Genomic DNA, 13511 nt, shown 5'->3' with positions numbered 1-13511 from the left:
ATTTTGAAGAAAGTTGGGATTCAAACAAAACTGGACCCCTTTGACTTTTATTGTATTGATTACAAGTGGATTTCTACTGTATGTTTTTATAGGAAAACAGGTTTGAAACATCATGAGAGAGTATGACAATTCTAAATTAAAATAATCACGTCGTGCTTCAAGTCTGTTTGACCTTTGTTTTTTTCTGTGAATTATCTCTTTAAAGTGTTATTTTTGGTGAGGCTGAACAATATCTGGAGCCTGATGTGACAGAACAAGAGAAAGATTCTTGGTTACCTCGACAATGTATGGAATGTTGCCAGTCCTTTCAGGTCTATTCAGTAAAAATGCACTAAAAAACAGGCCCCATCTCTGCATGAGCAAAAACTGCCCAATAAACAGCAGGTTTGGGTCTTTCAGATCAGTTGCCATGGGAAGGTATGGTGACTCTGACATGATAAGACACCTCTAGATTTATCAATACTAGACGACATACTTTTAATGCCAAGTTCAACACAGATCCCCCATGTTTAAAGTCCAACCTGAAATAGCACTTTGTCCCTGTGGAGTGTCTCAGGAAACGAGGAAAAGGAAGAGAGTTGGGAGGAGGAAGACAAACCAAGCCAAAAATGATTTTAGTCTGTGCTCTGGAAGAGCAAATCTTATTAAATCTTCCCAGAGAAGGAGTCTAAGTAAGAGAAGAAGTTGACGGGAAAGAGACTTGTTTTGAGGCTAGAACAGCAACTGATCGACCGTCTGCTGCGGGCCAAGCCTTTATTTGTGTTCTAAGGCAGAGACCGCAAGCAAGTGCTCCAGTGAGACACACCCCCTGAGTGAGTGTGCTCCAGCATGCACAGACACGCATACACACAAACACGGTGGATGGTCTGCCATCACCATGCACAAAATAGAGGGGGAGCCCATCTTTTTAAGAGTAGGGCCACTCCACCCAGCTGAACTGATTGAGAGAGGGAGGAGATGGATAAAAAGAAAATGAGCATGCCAGTATTCTGCCACACTGAGTGGAAACAAATGAGAGAAAAAGATTTAAGAGGAATTTATAAGTGAATGTAAACATCACATTTTCATATGATACTTCTGATATTTTGATTCTTTATGGCTAAGAGAGTGTGCGTTTGCACCTGTGATAGATTGTAACTACCGTATTTTCTGTAAAATAAGTGGCAATGGGGTCAAAATTGCATCGGTTTAGATGTCCCCTTTTTTATTACATTCAGAAATAAAACCAGTAAATAAAAAAAAAATAAAAAAACATTATAAACACTTATAAATATGTATTTAGTTCCCCTGACTCCACAACATATCCTTTAAATTTTATGGTATTCAGAACAGAACAGGAATGAAAAATAATAAGTATAAAACAAACACATTTGTTTAAGCTTGGCGTTTATAATAAATGTTGAATGAATGCCACTATAATTTAACTGAAAACTGAAAGTACCGGCATGTGAGAAATGCGCTATACACATAAACTTGGGCTTTCACTAACTTATTTCAGTGAATCAGACTGTTTAAATGTTTATTCAATTCATTTGATTTCCTGCGTAGAAGCAAAGATTTATCACTGCATCCAAAATTGCATACTATCTGAGTAGGTACTTCATTTGAATTTGAATTAACTTCATGACCGTTAAAAACATACATTATGGCCCGGTTTCACAGACAGGGCTTAGACTAAGCCAGGATTAGGCCTTAGTTTAATTAGGGTATTTAAGTAGCTTTTATAAACGTACCCTAGAAAAAAACATTACTGGTGTGTATCTTGAGACAAAACAACACTAGCATATTTTTAAGATATGTCAGTGCAAGTTGCTTTCAGTTGAAACAGCTCAAATATGCATTTTAGTCTAGGACTGGCTTAAGCCTTGTCTGTGAAACCGGGGGTATATTTAGTATGAATCTGTGTAGTATTATTGAAATTCAGACGTACAACATCCGCCATGTTGTGTTACGGTCACGTGACCTACCAGCGTCAGTTGTGTCGCTTTACTGCCATTCATAAATCCTCTCCCATGGCCTCATGGGATAGTAAAGTGTCCATCGAATGCGCACTTCAGAATCTCGGCAGTAGTAGTAGGTCATCCTGGGACTTTTCGCCTATGTTTTTCGAATACTATATTTTGGTGTACTGTTTTCGCATACTATATAGTAGAGAAGTATTTTATTTTGGACGCAGCATATGCAGGAAATATGGCCACCGAGTGAGCTTATACATTGTATGTATTTTTGTGCAAAATATTTAGTTAAACACTGTTGTCACTGATTTCGACTTCTAGAATGATTGTTTACGTATGAATGTATGTTTAAGCTTTATCAGTTGTATTTAGTATGATGTTTTCAGTTTGTGTAGTGATGTAACTTTAATAATAATAAATACTGCTGCAGATTGTAATTACATATATATTTAAAAAATATATTATGGTTAGATGACTTAAATGACGTAAAATGATTTCCTTTAAACAGTAGCTTATATTGCAGCTATTTTTGAACAGCACTAATGTATCTATTTTTAACTACACTAAATTAGCTTGCAACTTGGAAAGTCGTTTTAGATCTTCCTCAACACTGTTCGTGCACAGGTACTTGGGTAAACCAGCTTACTGCATTGCTTATTTATATCTGAACCCTTAAGCCCTTTCACAGGATGAGGCCTGCCACTATGGCAACCCTCAGCAACCACAAAACGGTCGTCACAGGCAACCCAGCTGGGCGACCGGGCACTAATAGCAATGGTGCAGGGAGTGATCCGTTGCCAAAGCCACTCTAGGTTTGGCTGCACATCCCTCTCCCAAGAGTACCATGATCATGAGCATATCCTAATGGACTCTCTCCTCCCACTGTTTTCCTCCTCAAGGTGTGCGAGGTAAATGAGAATATTCCCAAATGACAGCCATCGGAAGGACGAGTGGAAGGCTAAGGAGAGATGGTAGATAGAAAGTACTCAACATATCAGTGAAGAGTTTACTGACCGTATGATTCATAAATATGGCCAGAGCTGGTTGAAATCATCAGTTTGGTCACTTCCAAAGAACAAATAGTTCCTAGATTTGCCAAAGTTTACAAGGTTCAAATTAGATATCCTTAAGTGCAACTATATGCTTTGCTTGTTCTGTTAGTGTATGTCTGATTTCAGATTTTCCACAAAATGTTACAATCAAAACGTTCACCGCGCTCTCCCAGCTAATTAGGTGCTGACACCTATACTTCAAATTAAGAATACAAAAAGGTCTGCACTCTGAAGCACTTTAATCATAATACACAGGAGATAAGACGACAAACGTTTTGGCTCTTTGCCTTCATCAGTGTGACACTGGCAAAGAGCCAGCAAAGAGCCGAAACGTTGGTAATCTTATCTCCTGTGTATTATGATTAAAGTGCTTCAGAGTGCAGACCTTTTTGTATTCACAAAATGTTACAAAAAAAATTCTCAGGCAAAATAAGCAGCTAAGTTGACCAAACTTTAGCTCTGTTCCAAAACTTAGCGAGCCGTTATGCTACCTTGCAAATGGTGAAAGCTTTATTTTCACGGTTACAAAGCAAAAGCATTTCTACAACAGCAGGCTCGACACAGGCTTTCACAGTAGGTATGTTTACATGGACAATTTGTCGTCACTTAAAATAAATCCAATCCAATTTCAAATTTTAAAAGTTCTGTACAGGTTATGAACCTTAAATTTTGCAATCCGATTCATTTATTCGTTTACATGTGCTTAATGCTGCATTCACATGGGGCGTCGGCGTTAATGCTTCTCATTTACTTTGAATGGGTGACGTCATGCGTTGCCGCACTGAATTGTGGGTTCCGTCGCGTTTCTTCACTAGTGTTGCTCGCGGCAGAAGTTGAAGATTTCTCAACTTTTCAAGCGCCAACGCAGGCGTCAGCCAATCAGATCACATGCGCTAGCCAATTGCATTCATGCAACACCGGAAAGTAATGTGATTGGCTGTTGTACTATGACGGTCGCATCAGCTAAAGCTTCAGACTCCCTCTGTCAAGCGTTGACACCAACGCCCCGTGTGAATGCACCGTTACAGGTATTAGACCTCATCAATCTAACGTAGAAATGAGTGCAGATTCAAGCACAGAAATAATCTTACGACAGGGTTCACATGTGATTCATGAAACATTCGAAGTAATCTCATGAAAGAGAAATAGATCTTACACCAAAAACACCCGTTAACCTCGTAATTGCAAACAATTACATAAATTTATATGCATATTAAATACCGTTAAATAAAGCGAAACATTTACAAACATTATAAACACTATAGCCTAGGCTACTTTAGTTACCCTCAAAACAAATCCTTTAAATTTAACAGTATTCAGTACAGAACAAGAATGAAAAATTATATTAAACTATAAAATAAAATAGTGCATTCATTATAAACAACATACAAACAAGCCAAAATTAATTTATTTAAAGCGAAACTGAAACAGCATTGGGCTCACCTCTCTCATTCGGCAAAAATCCAAACGTTTCAATATTTGCCATTTGGTTGCTAAACTATTATTCATTATGTAAACAAGGCTTTGTACTTCACTCGTACTCCAATATCCATGTAAAACAGCATCCAAACACATGCAAAAATGTGTTTGGTTGGGCGCTGGGCACGTTGATTTTACAGCGGACCATTTAAATTGAGCAGTGTAACTTTTATGTTTGGTTGCCAGCATTTTAGTTTGATAAATGGCTTAAATCTTAAGTTAGAAATGCTCGAACTGATATGTTGTGTGTGTGCCCGTGTGAAGCGCCTGCCCTGCATGATCAGTTGGATTTAATAAAATAAAGATATAAAGAAAACAAAGACAATGCATTATAGTGTCCCAAAAACGAACATAGTTTATAGCCTACCACTACTTGTCGCACACTTTTTTCTTTTGTTAATCTGTTAAGTGAAATATATTTAGTGTAGTCATATTTAGTTTATTCCTTTTATATAGCTTAATATTATTCAGTTTTTCTCTGTTCACAGAAGCGATGCAGGTGCGTGATGTGTGAATCATCATGTTCTGTTTTTTATGCTGCTATTTGCTCATGCTAAACCCCTTTGAAAAAACATTTGTGGTATTTTTAATAGGTCACAAATACACATCTATTCTACATTCTAATCTTTAATGATTGGTGAAGAGTTGGTTGTCGGTCAGGAAAATAATCGACAGTAAATGAACAAAATAATCTCATTACAATTCTTCACCAGATTTACTATGCTGCACACTAGTCACAAGTTCAGGCTAACTTAAAAACTTGCGTACACGAGCTGAAACCTGACGTGAGATTTGATCGTAGCCACCACTCATGACCATATTGATAAATGCCAAGTTCTGTGTGGAAACGACCATATGCCCAGTTTTCATTCCATTCCATTTCAGTCCATTTCATAAATGAGGCCCATTCTGTGCAGTTGCTGTGTTCAGAATCGAAGAAAGCCACTGCGATAATGTCATTGGAGCTACTGAGTATAATTGTCATTTTTGCAGATATTTTAACATATCTTGATGATTATGAGGGGTTCTAAGAATTGTTACAAACTTGATCACTGTGAAACCAAATTTGCATGAAGACAGTTACATTTAAATGATAATCTACATGGAATGATATAAACTGCTTTAATTATGTGGATTCAGTCAGATTTACTGAATAGAAATGCTGAAAATGCTGTTTGTGTGGCTGTCACTTGCATCTTTTTTTAAACAATGGGTAGTTCACTCCAGTATTTTTAGATGACATATATCGCAAAAAAAGATTAATAAAAAGGTTAATGTATTTTCAACATTCTCTGCCAAAAAAAAAAAAACATGCCAAAACTCACATTTCTGACAGGCTCAAGCTATGCAGCATCACTCTGCTCATATGAGTAGCGAGAATACTGTAACCTGGTAATATGAGTGCCAAAATAAACACACAAAACAGGCCTAAGAGTGATGTAGCCATTATGTTCAAGCTTCTGGAAAATAAAAATCTTCTAGAACAGGAAGTAGATTCAAAGGCACTTTGTGCAGTCTTTCAACAGAAACATGATCAGACTTCCTCCTTCCTTACAATCCTTACAGTCTCTCTCATGTCTCATCGTCTATCACTCTCACAGAATGATGGAGAGGACAAACAGGGAAAGAAAGCAACAGAGAGAGAAGTGGAAAAGAGGAGAGTGGTACAATGGCTGCCTCTATGCCTGTACAGCCGCCAGGACATGAGGAGAGGAGGGAGGAGCAGAGGGTCTAACCAAAAGAGCAGTGTGGAAAGGCGAGAGAGAGAGAGAAAGTGAAAATGAGAGACAGCAGGCGGGATGAATACGGTCTCCTCAGCCCATCTCCACCAGGCTCAGCCGCACAAGGACAAGCCTGTGCCTCAGAAGGGCGAGAAAACCAACACCACACACCTCGAACGATCTGCATCAGAGCCCTTATTGTACACACCAGTTTTCCCAGGATATCCTACACCCCCTGAAGCAGGACTAATGGATATTCCTGCTATCTTTTCCTCTCTTAGCTCACTCTCTGGAGACTATACCTCTACCTGAACCACACTTTACAAAGATCACAAAGGACCATTAGAGGAAAAAGACCCCCGCGCCAGGCACAACTGGTGTATAGATGTGTGTAGGGCTGCCCTTAACTAATTTTTTCTTCTAGTCGACTAGTAGTCGTTCATTTAAGCGATTAGTCAGCTAATGGCATGTGTATATTAATAAGCCATATAAATCATAATAATGAGTCAATAATTGCCTTATATATATATATATATATATATATATATAATAAATACATAGCCTAATCAGAAATCAGGAGCATTCATAACGCTTGCCACAGCGCACCAGCAAAAGTAATGATTATGAATGTGTCTTCACATTCATCACTTGACATTTCAAGCTGTCTATAGATATTTTTCATATCTGTGAGGCAAGTATACACTTTTTTTTTTTTTTTGACACACTCAAGTTCACAGAGAAAGCACATCCTCTGTGCTTTCTTTATTTTACAAAGGCATAACGTTTTTTTGTTATTGTGAGTTTACACAAAAGTAGACCTTTCAAATGATGTATTACTCTTATCTGTATGACCAAAAATGACGAAGTAGAAGTTGTTTCTGCTGTTATCAGAAAAAATGCAAGCGATCGCGCCTCCATGTCTTGAAGTAAGCGTGCTAATACTTCAGCTTCCACACTCCTCACAAACACTTGGATATGTGCCTAATAGCGCACATTTATTTATCTAGGTTAACGTTAGAGCAAGCAGCAATGTAAAGTTGCTACTACTTACATGTTTCAAATGATAAGCCATATTTGAAGTTAATGGATAATGCCGACCGTTTGGATTTCCTGCCCGACATACCGTAATTACCACGAGGACCTGCCATTAATGATCTGTCCCTCACGGACTGTCTGACTTCACCACAAAGCTTTTTTTTTTTTTTTTCTGCGACTAACCGACTAATAAAATTTTTGGTCAACTAAGTCTCTTCTAGTCGACTAATGATTAATTGAATATTAGGGGGCAGCCCCGTGTGTATACATGAGTATGAATGTAACAGACAGTATTGTGGAGTAACTAACTAAAAGTAGAGACGCTATCAAGTTTTTCCAGTGGAGTGACAGTAGCCAAGTTGTTTAAAACTTAAAATTAATGTTTTTTTAAAATGCTAAGTGAATTTAGGCATCACATTAAACTGTAAAGTATAAAAAACATTTTGAGATTTGCTAAAGAACAAATTTAACAGGGTTGATAAATTATGAGTGTAAATTATGGTGCCAAGGTCAGAAATGAACTTTTCCATCAAGGGGTATTATTTGATTTCCAGGGGCATTTTTACCTAAGGGCAATTTGTAGAATTACCTTAATATACAGTATATGCACGTTGTCTTTTATGTCAAATACTTCAATTAATCAGATTGCTATAGATTGTTGCCCATAAAATTATCACCAAAAGTCATCTTTACACTGAAAAGGATGTATAGAAGCTGCATCTGATATGGCATGTTCATTCACACAGACTGCTTAATGCTGCTCAAAGGTAGCATACAACAATTTCATAACAATTTCACTTTAATGAGCTTAAATACAGTAGCTTCAGTGTATTTGTTATTAGCTCATACTGTAGCTAACTTCTTTTACAGAAAGGTAGCTGGACTGTAGAATTTAGCTTATAACTTGTCAAGCTATAGGTTTTTGTCAGACATAGTGGTTTAAGTTGATCCAAACACCTGATGAATAATTTACACTTAATACTTAATGTCACATTTTCCTGGTTAAATATTACATAAAAAAGAGAAACCAAATACAATTCTATTTTGTATTTTTACATGAACTATGTAATTAATGGTCCATTTATTAAAACAATGTATAAATCTCAAGTTAGTGTTTTATGCATTTTTACATTTATTCCAAAATAATAACTAAAGGCTGTAACAATTTTAATAATATATTTGATTTGTGAATTGATGTTCAGCTGTTCTTTTCAACTTATTTTCATGAGTCATCAAGCTCGGTAAACACTGGTCACAGACACAAAGATGTACCTTTAATTTCACCAAGCTGATTACTCACTGAAATCCCCCACACAGCCATAATGTTTTTTTTTTTAAAGTGAGCGGGTATATCTAAGTGGCTGAGTTGTTTACTTACTTTTTAATTAGTTTTCCCATTAACGGCATAATTTTGTTCATTCTGAGTGATTTGTGGATGCACACAAAAAAGGGGTGGGATTTATCGCACAAACCAATCAAATCCAATCATAGTGTGATCACGTAACTTTCCCCCATTCATTCTCAATTACCCCCACCGATAACACTTTAGTACAGAGAACACAAACTATTAACTACGACTTTTCCCTCAATAAACTCCTAATTTACTGCTTATTAATAGTTAGTAAGGTAGTTGTTAAGTTTAGGTATTGGGTAGGATTAAGAATGTAGAATAAGGTCATGCAGAATAAGGCATTAATATGTGCTTAAGTACTAATAAATAGCCAATATTCTAGTAATATGCATGCTAATAAGCTAGACCCTAAAATAAAGTGTTACACCCACCAAATCCACTGCACGGTTTTTTCTGTTTAAACTCAGTGTGCTCAGGGGAAGCAAGAGAGACACTGCCTCCTGCTGTAACTTTACCTGCGGGTGTCGCTGTTGGAGAGTGTTACTTTATTAAAAGGTGTACAAATCACTCTTTTTTCTATCACATTTTGTAATATTTGTGTTCTTTTATTTTTGTAATATGGATTATTTCCTGATCCAATTTTTTGAGGAGGCACTGCCTCTCTTGCCTCCTTGGAGGAAACGCCCCTGCTAAAAACATGTACTTGTAAGTACAGAGAAAGAAAAACTCATTCTGTGCACAATGTGCTTTCCATTAATTTCTACAGCCAAACCACACAAAATGGAGGAACTCTTTGCAGCAATCATGCCACACAATTCCAAAATAATTTGTGAAAGCTGTCGGAAAGGGCACCGCACGCACACACAAACACACTCGCGGCACATCCTTACAAAGACATCATGCCAAGACTCTCCATGTTAAATGCTGGAGCAAACTAAGAGTAGAAGAATGCAAGTGTTCCCTGAAGAAGAGAGGAAGGAGTAGGACTGAAGGGATTCCAGTTTGAGGATGAAAAACGAGGAGAGAGCTTGAACGGATCTTAAAATTCCAGTAGAAATATGTGAGCCAAAGATCCTAACCCTCTCTGGCATCAAAGTGCCTTTTGGGATCTAACAAATACCACAATTATACCAGAGTCCCCCACAACAGACCCTCATGACAGATGAACATAAAAGACTCTGAGCCCACTGATAGTAAAGAGCAAGCCGACTGTTTATGTGCATGTTTGCGTGTCTGTTTCTGACCACAGACATGGCAGCAAATCAACCCTACTGCTACACCTCATTGGCTGCTTCCTTGTTCCTGCCTTTCAGCATCATTTAATCCAGAATTTCCCTTATATATCTAATCCATTGTTTGTCATAGCTAACGCCAGTCTTTCATCTCTCCACTAAAACTGCATGCTCTAGCAAAAGAATCTAAAAAACAGATGCCACTATACTCTGTAACGTTATGAGAGAGCCTGAGAAAGAATAAAGAATGAGAAAAATGTTTTGATTGTGCAGAGAGAGATTGAGGGCTATGAACAGAAGGTGATGACCCTAATTTGGACTGGATTGGTGTCAGCAGTAAATTAATATGGTTAACTGGATGGCTGGCTTGGATTTATTGGGAGGCCTAAAGCTGGATGTCTGTGGGTCAAAATAATGGCTGACATATTTCATACTTTAACAGTGGCATGCAAGTAGGGTGTCTTGAACATGATGTTCAAGGCTCCATCTACACCACACTCTCTCAGTAAGCACATGTGCATTGGTGGGATATTTGTGAGAGAATGTATGATTAGGGCTGCACAATTGGGCCAACAAAAATCCTATTGCAATTATTTTGGTCATCTAATGTGGTTTGAATTGTAATATGATAAACTTCTCATATTGCTGATGTCTAGTAATCCAAGAAAAATAGAAAAAAGAAAAAAAAATTCACTGAAATAAGATGAGCAAAAACTACAAACTGAAAAGCAATGCCTTTTTCCAAAATCAACAACAACAACAACAACAACAACAACAACAACAACAACAAAAAGTTACAGTTTACAGGTGTTTACACCCCTTTAAAAAAAAAAAAATAAATAAATAAAAAAGTGAACCAATAAAACAAAAACACACCACCAAAACAAAACATCCAAAAACAAAACATACCAGTTCTCCATGCATATATATTTTAGGTTTTGTAGTACTCAAGTTCGGACAAGATTGGACTTAAGCTGCATCTAAAATCGAATATTTCCCTAATATATTGTGTGAAAAACAGTACGCCAACAGCGTAGAATGTCCGAATACAGTTAGAAAACAGTAGGCGAAAAGTACCTGGATGGCTTACTACTACTGCCTGTGAAGTGCTTATTCAATTGACACTTAAATATCCAATGAGGTCACAGGAGAGGATTTGTGAATGGCGGTAAAGCGACAACTGTCTGATGCGGTAGATCACATGACAATGACAACATGGCCATTTTGGAAGCATCGTCAGACTCAAGTCCAGCTCAAGTCCAAGATCAAATTTTCAGGAGCATCGACCTGGACTTAGACTCGAATGAGTTGTTTTGACTAGTCAAAAAATATGATCTTGGACTCCTGGACCTTAAAAACTAAAGCTGGCAAGTAAATAGGCAAGTACACTTTAACAAATGGGGTAGATGCCAACAGATGAGTAAAACAGGTAACAGACACTTTTCTTATTACGGGGAACAGAAGGTATAGCCACAGCGGCAGGAACTACACGTAAGGATCTTGGCATTACAGGTAACAGTCTTTCTCTTCCCACAGAGTCTTTAGTAAACAGAAAGCCACAGTGGCAGGAACTACAACTAAGGATCTTGGCTTACGATGTAAGTATTAACAAGTAATTTCAGTCTTTTCCAAATAAATAAACAGAAGGTTTAACAGGATCCAAAGAACAATTGCAGGTGAAAGATGGGTAAAAACAGAAACTTAACAGAACCGATACCGATTAGAGTCCTCCAACAGGGATGTATACAGGTAAATCCAGCATTTAACAAACCATAAGAGAATTCCAAACAACAGGACACAGAATAACAACAGTAACAGGCAGGTAAGAGTTCAAGATAACAAAACAGTGAATATTACCAAGGCTAGACAACTAATGACTTTGAGAGTGAGTGCTTTATACCAGTCCAAATGCTCTGATAACAAGCCACAGGTGAGTTTTTTTGTCCACTTCAATATAGTTATGTTTACACTGCTTTGCTTTTGGAACTCAATCAATTCCTTCACTTTCACGCATTAAACCGCTGGTATGAAAAACTTATGAAAGCCATATCACCATGTTTCATTTTATTTTGATTAGTATTGTTTGTAAAAACATCTTAAGAGCAGATTCACATACATTCTAAATCAGTAATATTGAAAAAATCTGTTGAGTGTCTTTCTAATATTTAACAGTGACTAGTGTGTCCAGATGAAAACTCATAGATTAGACATCTTGGCAACACATGCATGCTATCAGGACTGTAAACGTCCAAATGAGATAACCATCCCCTCTGAACTACAAGAAAACAGGACAAGAAAATTACAGATTTATGAATTTTGGACAAACTATTCCTAATTCTCATTCTTTCTCCCTGCCTAGTTTTGCATGGACATTTTCACAGCATAACGAATCTATATTGAGACTTTTTGTTGACAAAGGCCAGTGCTCAGAGTCACTATCATCATGCTGACTTCTCCCAGACCTCCCATGAGCTTCGTTTAGAAGCATTGAAACGGTCGTCTTTAAAAGGACCAAGCATTTCTGACAGGGGAATTGGGATGTTATTGAGTTTAATAAGCCGTGTCATGAATGTGTGTTTATTTAACATCTACAGCACTGATAAAATGACTGGAATGTCTTCAACCATCAAAGGTCCTGGCTGTTTTTTCCTGCTCTGACATCTGCCTAGTAGAAACTTCTGTGGGACTGAGCCTGTTACTAAATAGCTGACATATCTCGCAATAACTTTCCCACAACTTTATTTGCACAATTTTAGCTTTTGGGACAGGCTCAGGAACTCTTTCCCTTCAGATTATTGCCCATTCTCCAATTTTTATATATATCCCCCAAGATCCTGAAGAGTCTGTACGTCAGTGTAGCAGATAATAGTGGAGCAGCACTAATAAGTACAATAACTCATACGATAAAGATCTCATGGGCAGTGCACTACTTATGATGCTAATAAACCAGAGGTTAAAAGAAGCTACAAGAAAGGTCAACCACATTGTTTCAATGTTCTAGATTAACCATTTCCAGGTTGTGCTCCCAAGAACATCAGCATGGTGAGGTGACCTTTTCAAGTTTATGTACTCAACGCCCACTATGAAAATATTGGAAATGCTAACCCTTTTATTGCAAACGGTATTTACGGATGGAAACCATAATCTCACTTCCTGAGTGTGTGATCCTGGAGCTTGTTGTGAATATGCATTTCAGTTAAATTGTGCCACTGAAACCTTGCTTTTCCCATGAAGTCATATATAGGCAGCGACTAAAGGGATTTATGGGCCGCATTTCAGGAGAAGAGCAAAGCAATCCTATTCCGTGAGAAGACTCAATGTACCATGTACTACGAACATGAACACACACGGAAGCCCCTCAGAAGCATTAGGCAGAACTAACATCAATGTTCCGCTGCTGATCCCAACAACACTGAGACTTACCAGACCTCATCTCACCAACTTCACTTGCTCGTTTTTGACAACTTATATATATAGTACTATATATATCCAGTACTAATTCTCATGAAGTATAAAAATTTAATACGAACTGAAAAATAAACTTTAAGCATTCATATACATTAATAGGCCCCTATGAAATAAGTTTTATTTTTCCACCATATTCATTTTTTTCCCTCATTTTTATGACTGGATTTTGCTAATCCGTTCATGTTTTACACAATTCGTATGGCCCTATATAAACAATT

General features: G+C 37.5%; 1 protein-coding gene across 2 annotated transcripts in view; it reads right to left on the bottom strand.

The window, feature by feature from the left end:
- The window catches only part of pdlim2 (PDZ and LIM domain 2 (mystique)), a 73474-nt gene that overhangs the window by 19153 nt on the left and 40810 nt on the right, over positions 1–13511 (bottom strand). The gene's annotated exons all lie outside the window — the stretch shown is intronic.

The sequence above is a fragment of the Ctenopharyngodon idella genome, chromosome 8, assembly GCF_019924925.1.
Source record: "Ctenopharyngodon idella isolate HZGC_01 chromosome 8, HZGC01, whole genome shotgun sequence".
Classification (NCBI taxonomy): domain Eukaryota; kingdom Metazoa; phylum Chordata; class Actinopteri; order Cypriniformes; family Xenocyprididae; genus Ctenopharyngodon; species Ctenopharyngodon idella.
This window is presented reverse-complemented; position numbering and strand designations above follow the sequence as displayed.